The following is a 25,216-nucleotide window of genomic DNA, read 5'->3' as shown; positions in this document are numbered from 1 at the left end:
AGTTTCCGTATGTTTGAAAGCAAGTTGAAGAGTAAACCCTGGGTCTTTATATATACGTGTGTGAGTAGTGTGTGTGTGTGTGTGTGTGTGTGTGTGTGTGTGTGTATGTATGTTTTGATTCCTGAAATGTTGGGGAGAAACAGTACAATGGAAAGAGCAATGGCACCAGAGGCATGGGTTTAAAATTCTATACCCGTCACTCCCTTGCCATGAAACTTTAAAAACTCATTTAATGACCCATTTAATGTTTTTTCATTTGAAAAAGAATGAGGCTTTTTCCAGCTTTAAAGTTTGATGATTACATGGTCACTTTTAGTTGCTCAGTCATGTCCAACTCTTTGCAACCCCATGGACTGTAGCCTGCCAGGCTCCTCCATACATGGAATTTTCCAGGCAACAATACCAGAGTGGGTTGGCATTTCCTTCTCCAGGAGATTTTCCTGACCCAGGGATTGAACCCAGGCCTCCAGCATTGCAAGCCGATTTTCACCATCTGAGCCACCAAATACGTTGGTTAAAGAAGTAAAATGTAGATTCCACTAATTGTTTGTCATTTACATGAGATTTATTTTTATGAAGGTTACTGATAGAAAAATATGTTTCTGCTAATAGTATTTATGTACTGTGCTTAGTCGCTCAGTCATGTGTGACTCTTTGTGACCTCCTGGACTGCAGCCTGCCAGGCTCCTCTGTCCATGGGGATTCTCCAGGCAAGAATACTGGAGTGGGTTGCCGTGCCCTCCTCCAGGGAATCTTCCCAACCCAGGGATCAAACCCAGGGATCAAACCCAGGTCTCCTGCAATGCAAGGGGATACTTTACCACCTGAGCCACCACGAAAGCCCCTTTCTATACATCAAAAGTGAAAGTCATTATTTGGTCAAGATCAGATTCCTGATAGTCACTTAGCACTGCCCAGTAAATTTTCAATATTAGGATTCTTTATGGATATATTCATGATACTTTTATTTTCACCTTTTATATTTGTATCCATTAAGTAGTATTTTCACAACACATGCATATGAATATTTGTGGATTATTTTAATGCATCTTTCATAATCTTAAAATCTCTTTCAAGACCATTTGTTGTGAAGAGGCCTTACCTGTTAAATAACAGAGTATAGATTATTTATTTTCATATTTGAAATGAATATTTATTTTCATATTTGCAAATGAAAAAGTTTCATGTTTATGAAAGAAACCATGTCACCTTATATAGACACCCATGCACGGAAAAATCTGTATGTGTTATAAGCACACATCTATGGTCATACTTATATGCATATATTTATGTGTGTATATATTGTGCATATATATGTGTATATATGTATTGTCACTTTTCCACGCACCCATACATGCATCTATTGATCTATCTAGATATTTTACAACACATAATATCCTTAAAAAGATAAGACAGGATCAGAGTATCATAGAAATTTAGAGCCCAAAAAATCCTTTTAAATTATCCTAGAGATAATTTAAAAACAAAGAACGTTTTTCTCAGAGATGTAAATCTCCAAGACAGTACCAGTAGAAAGAACTCAGCTGGAATCTAATCCCCATATCCCAGTTACAAGTTCAGCTTTCATCCCCCTCCCCCAACTACACTGTCTTTTGCACAAATATTTGGTATATAGATGGATAGATACTGAACCTGAGAATAAAGTGTCAGCGCTGAAACTATTTTCTGTACTGAACATCCTGCTGTCAACTAGATTCTCGTTTGAGTTTTGAAGTCTTCTGATGGTTACTGTCAGTCCCAACCCCTCCTAGGTATTTTTACATGTAATCAATAGGAGGAAAGCTTTCGGTCAGACATCAATCAGTTATTTAAACCACAATTATCTATTAAAATATTGTTTTTAAGTCAGAAAAAAATGGATGTGTCAAACAGAGCTTTGCTCACAGACACATACACAGACACACACAAATTGCAAATAATATTCGACTGCTCTGTCTTCAGGCTATTCAATAACTAGATAAATGAAATATTCTTTCTATTAACATTTTTTTTTACTATACCAAGGCGTATACACTAGTTGTTTCTTGCAGTCTCTGCCTAATGCAACTAAATTTGCAATAGAGTTAATCAATGGCACAGATGAATGTTTTAAGAGATTTCTCCTCTAGTAAGAAATTTATCTTTTTTCCAAGCAAAGGGCATTTACCCACTCTTTCATTCTCAACTGAAGTCATTTCATGATTTCCTTCATTTCTGTTTTCTACTCTTGTACTCCCCAAAGACAAGCTCATTTCTGATGACCTTTCAGTCTCTGAGTATTAGGAGTAGTAGAGAGACAGTTTACAGTTAAAACAGAGTTTGTATACAGTTACTTTCTATGTTGTTATGAAGTTACTCTAAGCTTCTCTAATAATACGCTTACAAAGAAACCATGAAAATGGTTCAGATGTGCACATGGAGATAAGTATTAACTAGGAAACATCCAGATTTTTTAAAAACCAAAAAAAGAAAAAGCAGACTGACTCACTCAGAATATATGGAAATATAGGTAAGGTAGGTGGGCTGGACTGTACGTCAGTATCAAGACAGCAGTAGGAGACAAACATAATTTGAAAAGATACATGCACCCCCATGTTCACTGCAGCACTATATACGATTGATTGCCAAGACATGGAAGCAACCTAGTGTCCACTAACAGATGAACGGATACAGAAGATGTGGCCTATGTACATACACACATATACACAATGAAATATTCCTCAGCACTAAAAAGAATGAAATAATGCTATTTGCAGTAACATGGATGGACCTAGAGCGAGATTATCACACTAAGTGAAGTAAGCCAAAGACAAATATAATATGATGTTGCTTATATGCGGAATCTCGGAGAAGGCAATGGCAACCCACTCCAATACTCTTGCCTGGAAAATCCCATGGACGGAGGAGCCTGGTAGGCTGCAGTCCATGGGGTCGCTAAGAGTTGGGCACGACTGAGTGACTTCACTTTCCCTTTTCACTTTCATGCATTGGAGAAGGAAATGGCAACCCACTCCAGTGTTCTTGCCTGGAGAATCCCAGGGACGGGGGAGCCTAGTGAGCTGCTGTCTATGGGGTCACACAGAGTCGGACATGACTAAAGCGACTTAGCATCAGCAGCAGAAGCAGTATACGTGAAATCTTAAAAAAAAAATTATACAAATGAACTTAAATACAAAACAGAAATAAACCCACAGATGTAGAAAACAAACTCATGGTTAGAATTACTTTGATTCATAATGAAAAGAAGTTAGAAAATAACAATAAGACCCAATGCTATGTTTAGCAATCCTATATGAAGTTACACCCCACAAAATGTCTCCTGTTCATTGCTTCCTTGTTAAACTGTGACACTTTGGGTAAAACTTCAGACTCTTGTGTAGACATTTTGAAAGTCTGCAAAGTGTCACAGAAGAGGACGTGCAACTTTGATGTTACTGGGGTTGAGAGAGGCCGTGCATACATGCTCAGTTGCTCAATCGTGTCCAAATCCTTGCAACACCATGGACTGTAGCCAACCAGGCTCCTCTGTCCATGGGACTTCCCAGGCAAGAATACTGGAGTGGGTTGCCATGCCCTTCTCCAGGGGGTCTTCCCAACCCAGAGATAGGGCTACAGGAGGATTCTTTACCATTGAGCCACCTCAGAGAGATTTCTGACCTTAAGCAGAAGACACCTTTACATATAATATCATGTTTACTTTATTTATTTTACATAGAATGTCATCCAATATTTACTGCAACCTATTTATTTAGTTATTATTGCCTTTTACAAATGATGAAACTAAAACTGAGAGATTAAACTCGATGTCACACTGCTCATGAGTGGGGAAGATCAGAATCCAGTTCAATAGCCTTTGAATTTTTCACTATATAGTAGGACCATAGTTCTACTAATCAGGCATTCACTGAGTTTCTACTGTGCATAGCATTTGGTGATAGGCATTAGGAAGCACATAATGATGCCTAGTTCTTGCATCATTACAGTTTACAATTTAGTAGAAGGCAAGTAAACACATTGTTCTATTTATGAGTTCAAGAGGGAATAGCTTAGGAAGAGGAAAGATAGCAAACAGTTATGCAAACATGAGTTTTACAGGTCATCTTGAAGGGCATTGTATTTAATACAGTACTAGAAGAATACAGATATTGCAGAGGGGTTTGATATGAACTAGGGCATTAAGGGCAGGGCATTGCAAAGCACAGATTACAATGTGGACAAAGGCATGGGAAACGTGACAGCATATTCAGAGAGATGTAGGATAAAGGAAGTCTTGGAAGGTGGTGAAGTAAACAAGTAAGCATGACACTTGCTAAAGATAGTAAGGATAAATCAGGGGGACTTTGTAGTAGGAGAGGGAGATTGGATTCAACTCCTAATATAATAGAAAAAGTAGAGATTTAAAGGCAAGGGGCAGGACGGAGGTTGGTGGATAGAAAATTACTAGGAGACTAGGATGAAATACTGAGAGTAAAGAGAATTCTAGCTAAATGAATTTGACATAATTTTGTAGACAAGCTAGAGTAATAAGATATAGAGGGTGAAATATAAAGAATTTGATCATCTATCAAGAGTAGAGGATTTTTTGCTAAACTGATCCAGCAGTATTCATGCTAAAACAAGTCTAAATGGGCCAAGGACAGAGCCTAAAGTGAGGGACTAGTTAGAAAGAGGACTCAGTGGAGCTTGAAGCAAGTTTGGTCAAAGAAGAGTGCTATGGCCTGAATGTTTATGTTCCCTTAAAATTCATATGTTGAAATTCTAACCCCTCAAATTGGTAGTATTAGGAAGCAGAGCCTTTGAAAAGTGATTAGGTCAGGAAGGTGGCACCCTCATGGATGAAATTAATGCCTTTTCAGATTTTTTGTGATTATTAAGTATAGTTGATGTACAATAGGTATTCACAATTTTCAAAGATTATACTCCTTTTATAGTTATTATAAAATATTGGCTATATTCCTTGTGTTATACAGTATATCTCTGTATCTTATTTAATACACAATAGTTTCTACCTCTTAACCCCCTATGCCAATATTGCCCCTCCCCACTTCTCTCTCTACACTGCTAACCACTAATTTGTTCTCCACAATTGTAAATCTGTTTCTTTTTTGTTATAATCACTAGTTTGTTGTATTTTTTAGATTCCACAAATTCTCTCATGAATGGGATTGCTGCTACTGCTGTTGTTTAGTCACTCAGTCATGTCTGATTCTTTACAACCGCATGGATTATATAGCCCACCAGGCTTCTCTGTCCATGGGATTTCCTAGGCAAGAATATTGGAGTGGTTTGCCATTTCCTCTTCAGAGGATCTTCCCAAATCAGGGATCAAAACTACATTGCAGGCAGCTTCCTTACTGTTGAGCCGCCAGGGAATCTCCATGAATGGGATTAATGCCTTTTAAAAGAGCCTCCAGAGAGCTTGCTAATTCTCTTCCACACTCTGAGGACACAGCAAGAAGGCTCTGGCTATGAATCAGGAAGAGGGCTCTCGCCAGAATGGGACCATGCTGTTATCTTGATCTTAGACTTCCTGGCCCCTAGAACATTGCAAAATAAATTTCCATTGTTTATAAGCTATCCATTCTGTGGTATTTTGTTACAGTGGCCAGAATGAATTAAGACACAGAGAGTCTTTACCAAAGGTCCTACCTCTCTCCCTTCCTCCCTCTAGCCCTTCTTCCACCCTTCACTTATTTTACTATGTAACACATATTCATTTAGTACCTACTTTAAAGAACTGAATAGACAGAAAACAGAGGTTGAGCTATAAGGATCACTATCAAGGCTTTGTGATAAAGCATAACATATACAATTTTATTTCAAATAAAGTGGTCAAGAAGAGCTTGCATGGAAGTAACATTTAAACTGAAGTTTGAAAGATAAAAAGGTAGTAATGTTGGGAAATTTAGACTGGTTTTGTGAGGACTTCCTATACATTTTACTTTATTGAAAAAGACTCTGATGCTGGGGATGGATTGGGGGCAGGAGGAGAAGGGGACGACAGAGGATGAGATGGCTGGATGGCATCACTGACTCGATGGACGTGAGTCTGAGTGAACTCTGGGAGTTGGTGATGGACAGAGAGGCCTGGCGTGCTGCGATTCATGGGGTCGCAAAAAGTCGGACACAACTGAGCGACTGAACTGAACTGAACTGATATGCTTAAGTTGTCAAAAGTGTTTGAAGAGAGAGGTTACATTCTAATAATGTGGATGAGAACTTGCATTTAGCCTGAATATTAAAGAAGCCCCAGGAAATCCCACCATAGGGAAATCCACACTCTGTTCCCAATACAAATGCTACTTAAAAAAACAAAACAAAGCAAAAAAAAAAAAAAAAAAAACAAAAAAACCTTTCACCCTTTGGTCAACCTACTGTCCACTAAATTTGTTGAGGATTATAGGCCTTAAGACCTAAGCAAGTGATGCAACTTGATTATAGTACAGTAGTTTGAATTTAAGCAAAATGATATGCTTGAAATGTAGGGGCCTTTTTGTAATGTAATTTGAAAAGGCAATGAGTTTCTTTGAATAGACAACCCAGACTATGACCATTGAGTGACTCTCCATAAGATCAATTATAACACCTCATTAGCACCATAAAAGAGAGAGTTCACATGATAGAGATGTGAGGTAACCATTTTTACCTATACCAAATGCTGTCACTGTGGTGCAAATATTTGGTGAAGAGGCAACACAGATCCCTGTGACTACAGACTACTGAACAAAATCACCAACCTCCCTTCAATATGAGCGTACAAAGCACTAGGCCTGGAGAACAAATAATAAAGTAACCATTTACTCTCCCCTGAGCTCATTATCACCTTCTCTTCTCCCTACTGGATCTAAGGAAGGTGGAAGATAACATTAAATTTCACTTTCAGGGCCTGCATGTTCAGTTGTACAGGCATTACACTGCATATTTCTAGGACTGCCTTTCACTTTATTCTTTATGTGAATGGTGCCCCTAGGGAGGTTATAGGGTACAACTTGTGAATCTGTATATGGTAGGCCTGCTTAATTTGATTTTGCTCATATATTGTGAGCCTTTCTGTTGCTTATTCATTTTGTGTTCTCTGTGTTCATTTATTTTGAGAAACAAACCTCATATCAGTTTCATCCTTCAGTTCAGTTCAGTCACTCAGTCGTGTCTGACTCTTTGAAACCCCATGAATCGCAGCACGCCAGGCCTCCCTGTTCATCACCAACTCCCAGAGTTCACTCAGACTCATGTCTATCCAGTCAGTGATGCCATCCAGCCATCTCATCCTCGGTCGTCCCCTTCTCCTCCTGCCCTCAATCCCTCCCAGCATCAGAGTCTTTTCCAATGAGTCAACACTTCTCAAGAGGTGGCCAAAGTACTGGAGTTTCAGCTTTAGCATCATTCCTTCCAAAGAAATCCCAAGGCTGATCTCCTTTAGAATGGACTGGTTGGATCTCCTTGCAGTCCGAGGGACTCTCAAGAGTCTTCTCCAACACCACAGTTCAAAAGCATCAATTCTTTGGTGCTCAGCTTTCTTCACAGTCCAACTCTCACATCCATACATGACCACTGGAAAAACCATAGCCTTGACTAGAAGGACCTTAGTCAGTAAAGTAATGTCTCTGCTTTTCAACATGCTATCTAGGTTGGTCATAACTTTTCTTCCAAGGGGTAAACTTCTTTTAATTTCACAGCTGCAGTCACCATCTGCAGTGATTTTGGAGCTCCCAAAAATAAAGTCTGACACTGTTTCCACTGTTTCCCCGTCTATTTCCCATGAAGTGATCAGACCAGATGCCATGATCTTCATTTTCTGAATGTTGAGCTTTAAGCCAACTTTTTCACTTTCCTCTTTCACTTTTATCAAGAGGCTTTTTAGTTCCTCTTCACTTTCTGCCATACGGGTGGTGTCATCTGCATATCTGAGGTTATTGATATTTCTTCCAGCAATCTTGATTCCAGCTTGTGCTTCTTCCAGTCCAGTGTTTCTCATGATGTACTCTACATATAAGTTAAATAAGCAGGGTGACAATATACAGCTTTGACATACTCCTTTTCCTATTTGGAACCAATCTGTTGTTTCATGTCCAGTTCTAACTGTTGCTTCCTGACCTGCATATAGGTTTCTCAAGAGACAGGTAAGGTGGTCTGGTATTCCCATCTCTTTCAGAATTTTCCACAGTTTATTGTGATCCACACAGTCAAAGGCTTTGGCATAGTCAATAAAGCAGAAATAGATGTGTTTCTGGAACTCTCTTGCTTTTTCAATGATCCAGTGGATGTTGGCAATTTGATCTCTGGTTCCTCTGCCTTTTCTAAAACCAGCCTGAACATCTGGAAGTTCACAGTTCATGTATTGCTGAAGCCTGGCTTGGAGAATTTTGAGCATTACTTTACTAGCATGTGAGATGAGCGCAATTGTGCGGTAGTTTGAGCATGCTTTTGCATTGTCTTTTTTGGGACTGGAATGAAAACTGACCTTTTCCAGTCCTGTGGCCACTGCTGAGTTATCCCAATTTGCTGGCATATTGAGTGCAGCACTTTCACAGCATTATCTTTTGGATGCTTTCAGGATTTGAAATAGCTCAACTGGAATTCCATCACCTCCACTAGCTTTGTTCATAGTGATGCTTTCTAAGGCCCACTTTACTTCACATTCCAGGATGTCTGGCTCTAGGTGAGTGATCACACCATCATGATTATCTTGGTCATGAAGATCTTTTTTGTACAGTTTTTCTGTGTATTGTTGCCACCTCTTCTTAATATCTTCTGCTTCTGTTAGGTCCCTACATTTTCTGTCTTTTATTGAGCCCATCTTTGCATGAAATGTTCCTTTGGTATCTCTAATTTTCTTGAAGAGATCTCTAGCCTTTCCCATTCTGTTGTTTGCCTCTATTTCTTTGTATTGATTGCTGAAGAAGCCTTTCTTATCTCTTCTTGCTATTCTTTGGAACTCTGCAGCATAAAATTCATCTTTAAATATAAATATACATAGCAAAACAAGCAAAGTACTATTTATGTATATGGCTTCCCTTGTAGCTCAGTCGTTAAAGAATCTGCCTGCAGTGCAGGAGACCCAGGTTCGATCCCTGGGTTGGGAAGATCCCCTGGAGAAGAAAATGGCAACCCACTCCAGTATCCTTGCCTGGAAAATTTAATGGACAGAGGAGCCTAGTGGACTGCAGTTCATTGGCTACAAAGAGTTGGGCATGACTGAGTGACTAACACTAACACTAATTTTATTTATTTATTGGGTCCTCCCCCATTGTAGGCAGATGCTTTTACTGTCTGAGCCACCAGGGAAGTCTAATTATAAGAATACTAGGAGATAAGACTTTACAAATAAACAAATTTGCAGAAATATGAACCAACTTGCTTGTGAATAACAGAACTAGGCCATGGCTCAGAGAAAGTTTAAAATGGCTCAAAACTGGAGGAAAGCATACAAGCAAATTATCCACTGACACAGTACTAACAGCAAAGCTATCAGAAGTCTAAATCTGAGCAGAACCAGGAAGAAAGGAAATCATAAGAGAGATGAGACCTTCTTAAATAAATAGATTTTTATTTCCATAATTAGATGTAAGTATAAGGAAAAGATGAAAATAATTCTTAAGTGTCAAGCCTATATAAATGGAAAGGTTGTAATTTAAATTAACCAGAGTTCCATGTTTAGATTCAAAACAATGATTTGAATTTGATTTGAATCAAAGTACCAGTTCCAGTAGATTCCATGAGACATGCATACTTACAATCATTTTTCTGTACCAGTGCTTTCAACTTTTTAACCCATCCTTCTTGTGGGAAAGAAAAAAAGACATGAAATATCAAGCTTTGATTAATGTTTACTTCTTGATTTAAAATTACTCTTTATTAACTTCAAACAAAAATATTCTAGACTAAATCAAAAGCAAAACTGAAATGGCACACAAAATGGCTCCTGGAATAAAATGTTTTATATGAAAATGATCAAACATTATTCAAGCATCTCTGTTGAGATTTTACAACCTTTGGGTAATGATGTCTAAAACTGTCCTTTCATTAAACATAGCAGAGTATACTGGAAACAGTGAGAGTTATCTTATAGATTTTGTTTGAATCTAAACATAGTCTCTATTACTGTAACTTTGAGAAAATCACTTAATTTGCCTCAGCTTCAGTGTCTTTATCTGCAATATGAGAATATTAATACCTATCCTGCCTGGGGCTTGAGGGGCTTCCCTGGTGGCTCAGACAGTAAAGAATCCTCTGGCAATGCAGGAGACCTGGGTTTGATCCCTGAGTTGGAAAGATCCTCTGGAGAAGGGAACAGCTAACCACTCCAGTATTCTGGTCTGGAGAATTCCATGGACAGAGGAGGCTGGCTGGCTACAGTCCATGGGGTCACAAAGAGACATGACTGAGCAACTTTCATTTTCACTTTCAAATAAGTAAAACATAAGCAGAGTATCTAGCTTTTATAGTTGCTCAGTAAATAGCTCTTAATATTATCAATAGTCTCTAGTGTGGGAAAGCTATCAATATTACATAAGAAGAAGATCCTTAATCAAGTATCTTGAAAATAGGCTGAATGCAAAGAACCTCAAATTCTGTCCTCCTTTTTTTTTTTTAATTTTCACCCAGAGAATAATACACTTCAGAAAACAGAGGAAGAGATTAACTTCTACTTAAATTGAAAAATCATCATTATAAGACTTTGATCATGAGCTATGGTATATTAAACATAACCATTAAATTTTGGCTATATCTCTCATTGAAAGCTAGAGTCTGATGTCCTTCCTTTTGAATATGGACTGATTTGGTAGCTTATTCAATCAACAGAATGCAAGAGAAAATGTATTCTTGCATTTCTGAGTCTAAGTCATAGGAAGCCTTACAGATTCTAACCAAGTCTGTTGAAATGTTTACTCTAGGCGAAGCCACTCACTGTGTAAGAATTCTAACTACTTGCTAAGCTACCTGAAGAAGTTTATAGACAGAAAGAGGACCAGTCCCAGCTTTTCCAATCTATGCAGCCCAGCTCAGGCACCAGATTTGTGAATGAAGACGCCATTTTTGCTGGAATATCAGTACCAAAGGATGTGACTCAAAGAAAAACTCAACCAGAATCAAGGCCCCAGACATATGACACCAGTCAAGTTGTCTAATCTATCTGCAGCCAATCATGCCACCATGAGTGAGGCCCAGTCATGATGAAGCAAAGATGAGCCTTTCCCAGTAATCTTCATCTTTATTCTTAGCTCACAAAGCCCTGGCTATAACAACATGGTTTCTACTGCATGTACCACTGAGTTTTGGAGTAGTTTGTTACACTTCAGTAGGTACCTGGAACATATGTCTTGATCATTTCTTACAGTTCTAAAGCCATGGAACTCTTTCTACCCATATTCAGGGAGAATGAAATATCCTGCTTATTTTTATTCTCCCTTTGAGTCATAGAATTTGTTCAGAAGCTTCCTTGGACTGAGTCACTAAAAGAAAATTCTTGATTACAAAACTCTATTATTACAACCAGAATAAAAGAACAGCTAAATCTAGTCAAATACACCCCATTTTTCATTTCATAAAAAATCAAGATCAATAAATAGGTCTCTGTGATGATGATCCCTGTTCCATGTTACTTGCACCAGAATTGGGATATAACCTGGGACAAACAGTTCACGAAGCTAGAGTCATTGACATTGAGCCAATTACAGGGGACCCAAACATCTGGGGCTATTAGTTCATATGTTTCTGTGTGTAAATTTAGAAAGACTATATGACTGTTTGAATCTTCAGGAAACTTGCATACTATTCTAAACATAAGCAATCATGCTCCCTCTTAAGCTACACCATAAAACCTCAGAATCAGATTTTACTGCTTATTAGTACCACTGTCCACTAAGCAAAAACAGAAATACAGAAGTAATCCTAACCTCTGAATTTCATTCATATATTCTTCCTCACCACTTCTCCTTTTATCAAATATATCACCAAGGTTAATCAGTTCTGCTGCCTAGCTGTCTTTTAAGTCCTTCATTTTAATCAAATTCTTTTGCCCTGATTTAGATCGGCACCCTACTCCAGTACTGTTGCCTGGAAAATCCCATGGATGGAGGAGCCTGGTAGGCTGCAGTCCATGGGGTCGCTAAGAGTCGGATACGACTGAGCAACTTCACTTTCAATTTTCACTTTCCATTTTCATGCATTGGAGAAGGAAATGGCAACCCACTCCAGTGTTCTTGCCTGGAGAATCCCAGGGACAGGGGAGCCTGGTGGGCTGCCGTCTATGGGATCGCACAGAGTCAGACACCACTGAAGTGACTTAACAGTAGCAGTAGCAGTAGATCCTTGTCATCACTAGCCTAGGTTGCCCTCTATCCATTTCTGTCCTTCCCTTCTCACCTGTTGCCCTTCATATTTATCCTCAACAGTACTAACAATATTATTTCTAAAATGCAAATTTGACCATCAACTAGCTGCCTAAAGACTTTAACATCTTTCCATTGCACTGAAGTCCAACTTACAAACATGTCATAAATGTCTCCATTTTGTGGCCTTGGTCTGCCAATTTAGCTAATGTCTTTTTTTTAGTAATTAAAATCTACTGTCTTTGTTGTTTTACAAGTGTTGGCAGTTGCTGTTCTCACTATTGAAAATATTTTCCCCATTCATTCACTTAGAAAACTCCTATTCATCTTTTAAAACCCCAATGCAGTGAAACATAGTTTCTCTCCCACTCAAATCACTTTCTTCTCAAAACTGTAACTTCACCTCTGTATAGATCAATTAATTTTTATACTCTAATGACAATAGATTCTTAAAATGCATTTGTCTTTGTATCTTAGCATCTAATAATATGACTGACATTTAATAAACACTAAATACCTGAGTTGACACTTGAATTGATTGAATGAATTGAATTGAATCAATCACTCTCAAGAACACTAACGATTGTTAGGGTTTCCTGGATCAAGAGTACAAATTCACACTGAATTTTCATAACACCACTAGTTTTGATTGCTACACAGCAAACATCAAGCTTACAACAGATTTCCCCTGTGAAAAAAATATAACTTAAGTAAAGATAACAAATATGCTCAGAAGTCCATAAAGAAGACAAGGTGGTCTAGAGATTCTGTTCTCATCCAAAGACTTGCTGAGATTTGATTCAGTGGGGGAAGATTGATTTTCTAGCTTAAGTTAAATGAGGCATCGAACAAATGTCAAAAGCAAGACATAAACTTAAGATTCTTCACTGTCACACCAATAAAGTTACCATCCTTCCACCTTCTCTAATACAAACACAAGAAAGCGTGCTATGGACTCTGAACAAAACAGTAACTATGAATTTACACAGCTCCTTAAACTTCTAAGCTGTGTACTGAGAGTGAATTTATGCCCCATGATTTAATAGGCACATATAGACAAAGGGTTTTCTCCATCAGTTACAGTTTTAGTTTTAATTGTTTTTCAGTCTAGAATTTAGACAATACCTTAGACCTGAAAGATACTTAAATATTGGCATGTTATTATTAAGACTAATATTAAGTTAGAAAACTTGAAATTATAGCTGAAACTCCAATACTTTGGCCACCTGATGTGAAGAGCTGACTCACTTGAAAAGACCCTGATGCTGGGAAAGCTTGAGGGCAGGAGGAGAAGGGGACGACAGAGGATAAGATGGTTGGATGGCATCACCGACTCAATGGACATGGGTTTAGGTGGACTCTGGGAGTTGGTGTTGGACAGGGAGGCCTGGAGTGCTGCGGTTCATGGGGTAGCAAAGAGTTGGACATGACTGAGTGACTGAACTGAATTGAATTCTTTCTGAAAAGTTAATGCGATACATTAATATCAGTCCACACTAAACTTCCAGGACTTCAGAAGAAAAAATGCAAAATATGGCACAAAATTCAGAAGACATGAGAAATATTTATATTTAAAACCACTTTATTAGGGTCTATGTGACACATAAAAAGCTGTATATATTTAATATATAGAAAGCAATACGTTTGGAGATAGGTATAAAGCCATGGGACAATCAACAAACATGAACATATTCATCACCTCCCAAAGTTTCCTTCTGTCCCTTTGGTTATAATTTTATGTGTGTAGTAAGAAATCTTGAATGTAAAATCTGCTCTTTCCAAAAACGTTAAGTATACAATACTGTATTATTAGCTATAAGTACTATGTTGTATAATAGATCTTCAGAATGTATTTAACTTACATAACTGAAAGTTTCTATGCTTAACCATGACCTACCACATTTCCACTACCCCCAGCCCCTGGCAACCACCATTCTACTTTGCTTCTATGAGGTTGACTCTTTTAGATTCCGCATATGAGTGAGATCATATATTAATCAGTTCAGTTCAGTTGCTCAGTTGTATCCAACTCTTTACGACCCCATGGACCACAGCATGCCATCACCAACTCAAACTCATGTTTAGTCAAACTCATGTCCATCACCAACTCCCAAGTTTACTCAAACTCATGTCCATTGAGTCAGTGATGCCATCCAACCATCTCATTCTCTGTCATCCCCTTCTCCTCCTGCCTTAGTATTTATCTTTTTGAGAAATTTTTATTCTAGCTTTATACCATAGAAGGTAATAGTCTATCGCACATAATTTAAGATTGAAATGAGAAAAGTAATGAATGAACAAAAGTTTTTAACTAATACAACATACTTTCTATTATTCTGGTTGAAACCCATTTACAAATACTACTGTGTATTTCAACTGGATGAGAAAGACTCATTTCAACATTGTCCCTGTTGGCTTTGTTATCTATGACCATGAAAATTTCAGCATGTATAAGAAATACATGACTTGAGAGTTGGGAGGCTTCTTAAAATGCATATTCCTGGCCTTGTTTCCAGAGATTCTTAATTAGTTGGTAAAGGTTAGGAACCACAAATCTGCATTTCAGGAACTCTGTTGGAGATTCTGACACAGTAATTCTTCACACAATGCTTTGTGAAGCTCTGCCTTAAGTAAGGAGGTATCTAGATTTTGATTTATACAGAATGCTCTTGCTTTATTCTTATGATACTGTGTAGTTATTAATATTATCTCTTTTTTTTCTCAAAAGTTTAGTGGCTTAGAGGCAAACAATCTTAGTCTTAGGATATCTTAGTCTTAGGACACAAGGGCTTCTTCAGGTTATCCATAAGTGTAAAGATTCTGTAGAATTTAGGCCAACTCAAGAACCAGAGAAGCAGTTGGAACTTTGGAAAATATGGGGCTAAAACAACCTGATGCAGTTATGGAAGTATCTACTCTTTCAGAAGTACCAAAACTACTGCCACTTTCTTCTTGGAATGTGCATACATGCCAAGTTGCTTCAGTTGTGTCTAACTCTTTGTGACCCCTATGGACTACAGCCAGCCAGGCTTCTCTGTCCATGGGATTCTCCAGGCAAGAATACTAGAGTGAGTTGCCATGCCCTCCTCTAGGAGATTTTCCCGACCCAGGGGTTGAACTCACACCTTTTATGTCTCCTTCAGGCAGGTTCTTTACCACTAGAGCCACCTGGGATACACTATGCCAAAAAGTCCTAAGTAAGGCTTTGCCGTCCCTGGGATTCTCCAGGCAAGAACACTGGAGTGGGTTGCCATTTCCTTCTCCAGTGCATGAAAGTGAAAAGCAAAAGTGAAGTCGCTCAGTCATGTCCAACGCTTCGCGACCCCATGGACTGCAGCCTACCAGACTCCTCCGTCCATGGGATTTTCCAGGCAAGAGTACTGGAGTGGGTTGCCATTACCTTCTCCGAGTAACCTACTGCTCAGATTGGTCTCAGCATCTCCCCACACTCCTGGAATTTGACTTGATCTGAGCAAGCCTTTCATATGTGAAAATTAAAAGAGCCATCTGAATTTCAATGTTCCATTTCTGTTTTTTCACCTGTTTTCATCACATCTTTAAGTTTTACTGCCTTACGAGAAAAATTCTTCCACAGAGCAGTCAGGGTATAATTTAATATGATTTCTCCATCCCAGCAATCTTATTCTAATCCTACGAAATCACAAGTGCTTTGAAATTAGTGCAATGTACGTGTTAACCCATATCTGTTCTCATCATTATAATGACAAGTTCTATGTCTATATAAATAAACAATAATATTGCTCAAATGTCTGCACATGGTATTATGATTAATAAAATAACTGCATGTGATGTGTTTCACTTTGCCCACAACAGGGGGGAAAAAGCACGTAATTATTTAAATTCTCACTAAATGGCTCACATCCCATCTCATTGCAAGAACGTCTTTCTTTTTCCCCTAAACACCAATAAAGCCAAAAGGTTTCTAGAGAGCTTTGATTCTTATCAAATGATAAGTATTGGCTGTCACCCATTATGGAACAGAAACTCTTATGTGACAAGGAACACTCTGTGACTACTACTGGCAGTTAGTAGCCCAGAGTGAAGGCATATTCCAGTGAACATCTTGGAGATCCAAATTGGTCCTTTGCTTATGATTGTTTTCCCTATCACCAGAGACTGGTCCTTTCAAGTTTTTTCAGGTCTAGCCTCATTGAGAGCATGCTCAGCCATGGAGTATTCTACACAAAAATTGATCTAGTGATCCTAAATTTCAGCTCTTCAAATAAATTCACACAGCCCCTTTACCAAAGTGCAATCCTCACTCCTAGGAGATCTAGGATGGAAAACTTTCATCATTTCACCAAATAGTGATCCCCATTCTTCCCATATCACCACGAAAATTAACCAAATAAAACCTTTATCCTCTGGCAAACAAGAGCCAGCTATTTACCAATTCCAACTGCTTTCTTCTTGCATGTACAGTGAAATTACATTTCTCTACTTCCTGTAAATGAAACAGACAAGATCTAACTTCTCTGTTTGGTCAAATAACCTATTTTTTGTCAATGGAGTATCAGAAAATAGGATGCATGCTACTTCTACGTGGTCCTATAACTTGCTACTTCTATGTGGTCCTAAAAGAGGAACTGAAGAGCCTCTTGATGAAAGTGAAAGAGGAGAGTGAAAAAGCTGGCTCAAAATTCAATATTCAAAAAAATAAGATCATGGCATCTGGTCCCATCACTTCATGGCAAATAGATGGGGAAACAATGGAAACAGTAAGAGACTTTATTTTCCTGGGCTCCAAAATGTGACTGCAGCCATGAAATTAAAGACGCTTGCTCCTTGGAGGGAAAACTATGACCAACCTAGACAGCATGTTAAAAAGCAAAGACATTACTTTGCCAACAAAAGTCTGTCTAGTCAAAGCTATGATTTTTCCAGTAGTCATGCATGGATGTGAGAGTGGGACCATAAAGAAAGCTGAGAGCCAAAGAATTGATGCTTTTGAACTGTGGTGTTGGAGAAGACTCTTGAGAGTCCCTTGGACTGCAAGGAGATCCAACCAGTCCATCCTAAAGGAAGTCAGTCCTGAATATTCACTGAAAGGACTAATGCTGAAGCTGAACCTCAAATACTTTGGCCACCTGATGCAAAGAATTGACTTATTTGAAAAGACCCTGATGTTGGGCAAGATTGAAGGCAGGAGTAGAAGGGGATGACAGAGGATGATGGTTGGATGGCATCACCGACTCAATGGACATGAGTTTGAGCTAGCTCCCGGAGTTGGTAATGGACAGGGAGCCCTGGTGTGCTGCAGTCCATGGGGTTGCAAAGAGTCAGATATGACTGAGCAACAGAACTGAACTAATACCTTCTCTCTTTCCTTTTCTGCTATCTAGATATTGATTCAAAAGGTGACCAGGCATTCACATTTTAAATATAAGGAAGCTATGTAAGTAAAGGAAGCTAAATGCTGAATCACCAGTTACAGGAAACTATCTGATCAGAACTAGCCACATCCTTTATTATGTGAATGAAGAGCAGATTTCATTGTTTCAAACTGCTGAGATTTTAGTATGTATCTGTTTCACATCTATTACTATCTAAACTAATATGTAAACCTGAAGAGATTTTACTTTAAGTATCTTGGGTAAGAATAGCCATGCTCACTATAACAAGTTTTCTTAGCTGAATCCCGTGGAAAAGAAGGATTTGGGATCACAAATCTTTCCCTCCAAGAAACTTATTAATCATATTGAAAGAATTTACCATACTCTCTCCAGAATCCTTGAAGTTCTTCCAACCAATGTTTTGTCTTGGGAGAAAATATAATAAATTCCTATCAGTTACCCTAATACACACAAATTTACTGAACATTTTTTACTGAAAGCATTGTATTATTTCAACGGATGAATGCTAAAAATATAGCTAATCTCCTGTAGAGAAAGACATTTTTAAAATTTAAGACAGTGGAAAAGGGTGGTTGTACTTAAAATATGGGAAGCACTGAAACTCATAATTTTTTAGAATATACTTTATGATAATATAATCATATTGTTTTATTTTAAAACTTTAATTTTGTATAGTCATATTATTACAGCACCTTTTTTCCTCACTTGGTCAATGGAGCCCTTGCAAGAGCTCTAAAAAGCCATTTGGCTTACCTGAATATGGTTTGAAATTATAACAATGATCCCCGGGTTGGGAAGATCCCCTGGAGAAGGGAATGGCTAAGCACTCCAGTATTCTGGACTGGAGAATTCCATGGACTGTATAGTCCATGGGGTCACAAAGAGTCAGACATGACTGAGTGACTTTCATTTCACATAAAAATGATAGCAGCTAATACAGCCATTATTACGTTTGACACAACCCCAAGCACCTATCTCAACATAATTAATCTCATCCAAAACTACATGAGAAAAGTACTATTACTACCTCCATTTTACTGATGTGGAAACAGAAGTTCAAGGTCACACAACCAGCAAATTTCAAGTTTGTTGTCATTGTTTAGTCGCTAAGTAGTGTCTGACTCTTTTGCAACCCCATGAACTGTAGCCTGCCAGGCTCCTCTGTCCATGGGATTTCCCAGGCAAGAATACTGGAGTGGGTTGCCATTTCCTCTTCCAGAGGATCTTCTTGATCCAGGGATCAAGCCCATGTCTGTTGCGCTGGCAGGTGGATTCTTTACCGCTGAACCACCTAGGAAGTCCAAATGTCAAGGATGAGATCCAAAGTTAGGCCCTCTGATTCCAGGGTCTGTGTCATTGCCCATTTAGAAGATGTAACTTCAGTTTCAAAGTCACTTAGCTAATGGAAATACATTATATCTAAAAGGGAAACCAGAACAAGAGAGGTTTAGTGACGTTCCCAAAGTCACACTGCAATATGGTAGCAGGATTAGACCTAAAATCCAACTTAGGAACTCAAAGTATATATTCAGTAATATGAACCACCCTGCAGTTGAAATGCAGGCACTGGCAGTTTTTACTTTCTTCCACTTTATTATTTCTTATTTTATTCAGAGAAAGAAATTTATTTTCTTATCTTCAACTTATTTTTGAGATATTTTTTCTTTTACATGCTTTGACTTACTACCCCATCCTTCTGTTTAGCCTTCCAAGTAAATATCACTTTTCAAATTACCGTTTAAAAACATGCACACATCTCAGTTTATTTAATAATGTACATTTATGTCAAATCCTTTATTGCAGGAGGAAGGACATAAATAAATCAAAGAGTAGCACTGAAAATTAACAATAAATATGTAATAAATGAAGAAATAGGGCAACTGCCCATTTTAATGTCATTTCTTAGGTGCCAGAAAGTGATTCTAATTCTAAAAGAAAATTTACTCTGCCACTTAGGGAAAAAAATGAAGCATATTTTGCTGCCTAGAATGTGCTCATAAATATTAGCTGGTGAATAACTTTAAATACTATCACGATAGCATGGCCCCTCCCATGTATGCAAATAGTCATTCGCTGGCTTTCCTATGTGCATGTGCATATGTGTACATGTTTTCCCACAATAGTTATGATGGCACCAAGACACACACACACTACTTCCTATAGTATTCAGTTTGTACATAATGGAAGTAAGAGAAATACACATAAATGTAATGCATTTATCTTGAATATTTGATTACATACTTGAAATAAACATATAAACAGTGTTTTGCAGGGGAGCAAAATTTGCCACCCCAAAATGTGACTCTTTAGCAAAAGAATTAATTGAGGCTGATTGATTTTAAGAAACAAAAGACTAAGATATCTTTCTTTTTACCTCTCTTTAACTTACTAAAAGAATTTAGACAGAGAGCCTCCTCTAGGAAGAGCACTATGTATGTGTGTGTTAGTCTCTCAGTCATGTCCGACTCTGCGACCCTATGGACTGTAGCCCGCCAGTCTCCTCTATCCATGGAATTCTCCAGGCAAGAATGCTGGAGTAGGTTGCCATTTCCTTCTCCAGGGATCAAACGTGGGTCTCCTGCATTGCAGGTGGATTCTTTACCATCTGAGTCACCAGGGAAGCCAAGGAGGAGCACTACCAGCAGCTGCTGCTGCTGCTTAGTCACTTCTGTAGTGTCCGACTCTGTGCAACCCTATGGACTTCAGTCTGCCAGGCTCCTCTGTCCGTGAGACTCTCTAGGCAAGAATACTGGAGTGGATTGCCATGCCCGCCTCCAGGGGATCTTCCCGACCCAGGGATTGAACCCAGGTCTCCTGCATTGCAGGCAGATTCTTTACCGCTGAGCAACCAAGGAAGCCCACTACCACCAGAGACATCTACAAAGAATATGGGCTAGGTGTGGTGAAGGGGAACTCAGCAAAGGCCTGTGTCCCATTGTTTCTGAGTGGCCCAGAAAATATTTGTTTACCAAACTTTTGTTTTTTCTAGCTTCCTATAAGTTGTTTTCCTCCTCTTTGAAGTTTCAGAGCCCTACCCACTTCTCCTCAGTTCAGGATGGTATATAAGCCTCAATGTCAGAGAGTGTCATTTTTCTTATGGGATTCCTATATGTACAAAATTAAATTTGATTTTCTCCTGTTAATCTGTCTCATGTCAATTTAATTCTTAGACTGGCCACAAGAAACTAGAAAGGGTAGAGGGAAACTTTTTCCTTCCTCAACATTTTTGAAATAGTGATTATTAGAAGACAGGATTTTGGGGGGATGTGGATTTGATTTTAGAAATGAATTCATTTTTACTTATTATTTGACCACGGCATTATTAAAACTCTTTAAAAGTACAAATAAAAGTATAATATACTCTATAATTTTGTAAGTTTTTTATTGTTGCATTGATAATTTATAGGAATACATATGCTCATATAATATTTTACAGCTGTACAGAAATTCTTTGATTCCTGATATTGACATTTTGAAATAGATTTTTTTTTGATCCAGTTGTTTTGTTGTATGCAATACTCTGAGTGAGATTTCGCAGAGTTTAGCAAAAGTATAAGTGGCAATCCTAAGGAAAGCACAGCACTTAAAGTCTCGCATGTATGCAAAACAAACCACTAAGGGCTAGGACATGAATCAGCTTAAGAGACAAAAAACAAACAAACAAATATAAGTAGATACAGATGTGACCTGGACAAATAGCTTGACCAAATTTGAAGCTCAAAAACCATACACATGTTTTACATTAAATAGTTCATCAAAGGAAAAAACTCTGAAAGTAGGCCATGATTTCTAAATAATCTCACCCTATTTTTTCATCTCAATTAATAAATCTGAAGACAAAACAGATGATACAAAATAGATGCATGTGGGAAATGATTGAAGAAATTTCACCTACATTTCAGCAGAAGAGGGCAATTGCACTCTCTATTGAACTCCAAGGAACTGCAAAAGGCCTGGACCACTTAAAAAAGATGAAACTGCTTTTAGGGTGGCATCTGTGGCTATAGGCTATGTAACTGAACAGAGAACAGTCCTAAGAGAGACATAGGCTGTGTGATCTGCCCCTAGTGATGGCATAGATAATCATCAGAAAATCAAGGACAAGTGAAAACTCCAGATATGAGAAAAGGAAATGGACAACCATGTTAATCCTTGTTAATTTGCAAAAGTACAACTTTCTAACATGGACAATTTCGAACAAAACCTCTTCCTTCACAAAGTTACTAAACGACTTCATTTAAAATATTAATTAGAAGGTCTAATGTTGACAAGGGGCTTCCCTCATAGTCCAGTTAGGAAAGAATCTGCCTGCAATGCAGGAGACCCCAGTTCAATTCCTGGGTCAGGAAGATCTGCTGGAGAAGGAATAGGCTACCCACTCCAGTATTCTTGGGCTTCCCTTGAATCTCAGCTGGTAAAGAATCTGCCTGCAGTGTGGGAGACCTGGGTTCGATCCCTGGGTTGGGAAGATCCCCTGGAAGAGGGAATGGCAACCCAGTCCAGTACTCTGGCCTGGAGAATTCCATGGACTGTATAGTCCATGGAGTCGCAGGGAGTCCCACAGGACTGAGAGACTTTCACTTTCAATGTTGACAAAGTTCTTAGGAAACTACTGAACTATATAACTGGTAAGAAAGTCAGACTTGAGTAATCCTCACACTTTGGTACACATGAGAATCTACCAAGAAGATTTGAAAATCCAGATCATCAGGCAATACTCCAATTAAATTTAAATCTCTTACACTGAGTGAAATTCAGGTTTAGTATGTTTTAATACTTCTCAGGTGATTCCAATGTGTGGCTGAGTCAGAGAACAAGTTCTTTAATACTGTAAGTAGGGTTTCTTTTAGTGATTTTTTTTTTCATACAGTTTAAAGAATAAGATTGAGTTTTAGAAACAGAACTTAAATGAGTTAACTTAAAATGAGTTAAGCATTTTAAGCATTTTCCCCAATTTCTACAAATTTCTTTATTTTTGAAGTATGGTGACACATACTCCATTAGGTATTTGTGAGGCTTAGCCTACACTTAAGCTATCTGAAACATAAAAGTTGAGATACAGTTATTTTTCTCCTCTCCATACATTTATATTGCCACTCATGTCACTGGATCCATTAAACTTGTACCTAATTTGTTTTATATTTCTCTTGTTCTACCTTTACCTCACTTAAACTACCCCCTCACTTAAATTTTACTTACTTTATTTTAACTTTCTTCCTCATTTTACCTTCAGTTTTTTTGCCTGTCTCTCTTTGGTAAAGGTCTGCCTCACTGATGCAAATTAAGAATGTAGAATTTGAGAGTCTATTTACAGGTACTCTGTGCCAATTTTAGCCCCAAATTAATAACTGTTGGATTTCAGCAGTTCACTCTTCTTCCTCCAGCCTTCATAACAGTCAATCCCAAAACACAAAGATTTCTGATATATATTTGCCAGCACTCAGTTCAGTTCAGTCGCTCAGTCGTGTCCGACTCTTTGCGACCCCATGAATCGCAGCACGCCAGGCCTCCCTGTGCATCACCATCTCCCGGAGTTCACTCAGACTCACATCCATCGAGTCCGTGATGCCATCCAGCCATCTCATCCTCTGTCGTCCTCTTCTCCTCCTGCCCCCAATCCCTCCCAGCATCAGAGTCTTTTCCAATGAGTCAACTCTTCGCATGAGGTGGCCAAAGTACTGGAGTTTCAGCTTTAGCATCATTCCTTCCAAAGAATTCCCAGGGCTGATCTCCTTCAGAATGGACTGGTTGGATCTCCTTGCAGTCCAAGGGACTCTCAAGAGTCTTCTCCAACACCACAGTTCAAAAGCATCAATTCTTCAGCGCTCAGCCTTCTTCACAGTCCAACACTCACATCCATACACGACTACTGGAAAAACCATAGTCTTGACTAGACGGACCTTAGTTGGCAAAGCAATGTCTCTGCTTTTGAATATGCTATCTAGGTTGGTCATAACTTTTCTTCCAAGGAGTAAGCATCTTTTAATTTCATGGCTGCAGTCACCATCTGCAGTGATTTTGGAGCCCCCCAAAATAAAGTCTGACACTGTTTCCTCTGTTTCCCCATCTGTTTCCCATGAAGTGATGGGACCTGATGCCATGATCTTCATTTTCTGAATGTTGAGCTTTAAGCCAACTTTTTCACTCTCCTCTTTCACTTTCATCAAGAGGCTTTTTAGTTCCTCTTCACTTTCTGCCATAAGGTTGGTGTCATATATATATATATGTTTGCCACTAGATGGTGCTCCATGTACATATTAAATATTCTGTGTTTCAGTGACTTAGTAGATCAAGAGTAATCTAGAAACCATAGAGCATTTAACAACTTTTCAGAAGGGGCTGGTGTGTGGGTGGGTGGATGGGAGCTGATAATATGATCAGAAAAATGATATCTGAGAGTAATATTAGCTATAATATTTGAGGTTCAGTACCACTCACCAAGATGAAGAGGTAAGTGTCCCACATCTCACATATACAAAAAAGAAAAATAAAAAGTAGGTGGCAATAGAAATATAAGTAAGGGTATTATCTTTGCAATGTTAGTTTTACTAGGATAGCCTTCATGGATTTGAGAGCAAAATGGTTAAATTACAAAATTCCTAAACTAAACTACTACCAGTTAGTGTATTTATTAAATAGGATTATATAGAATAAATATTTCTGCTCTAAGGGGAGTGGAATACATTCTCAGTTCAGATTCAAAAATAGAATTTGTGTGGTCAAAGTAAGAGGTTTACAAGACCCTTTCCACAATTTCAGGAAAGAAAAAATGATGATGAAGAAAGGGACGAGTGATATCAAGCAGAGCAGGTGTAGAAGGCTAAAGTAAACTGAAAAGGAATACAACCTTGGTGATATTTCTATGTTTAATGTCTGAATTCTAAGCAATTAGAAAAACAGTAAAAAGAAACTGTAATTTAAAAACTCCCTATAAGCAAAAGTCCAGGACCAGATGACTCTCCATGCAAATTCTACCAGACATACAAAAAAGAACTTATAACGATCCTTCTCAAACTCTTCCAGAATGTTGAAGGGAAGGAACACTCCCAAGGACATGACGCCACCATCACCCTGATAACAAAACCAGTCAAAGACACCACGAAAAAAGAAAATTACAGGCCAATATCTTTAATAAATATAGATACAAAAGTTCTCAAAAAAAAAATCAGCAAACTGAATCACATAACACATAAGGAAGATCATACACCACAAAAAAGTGAGTTTCATCCCAAGTTTACAAGGATGGTTAAACATATGAAAATCAATGTGATATACCACATCACAAAAGACAAAAATCACATGGTCATCTCAATAGATGCATAAAAAGCATTTCATGAAATTCAACATCCATTCATGATAAAAACTCTTACCAAAGTGGATATAGAGGGAACATATCCAAAAATAGTAAAAGCTATATATGACAAGCCCACAGCCAATATCATTCTCAATGGTGAAAAGTTGAAAGCCTTCCCACTAAAACCTGAAACAAGACAAGGAGGCACACTTTTA

This window comes from Budorcas taxicolor, chromosome X (assembly GCF_023091745.1).
Source record: "Budorcas taxicolor isolate Tak-1 chromosome X, Takin1.1, whole genome shotgun sequence".
Lineage (NCBI taxonomy): Eukaryota > Metazoa > Chordata > Mammalia > Artiodactyla > Bovidae > Budorcas > Budorcas taxicolor.
This window is presented reverse-complemented; position numbering follows the sequence as displayed.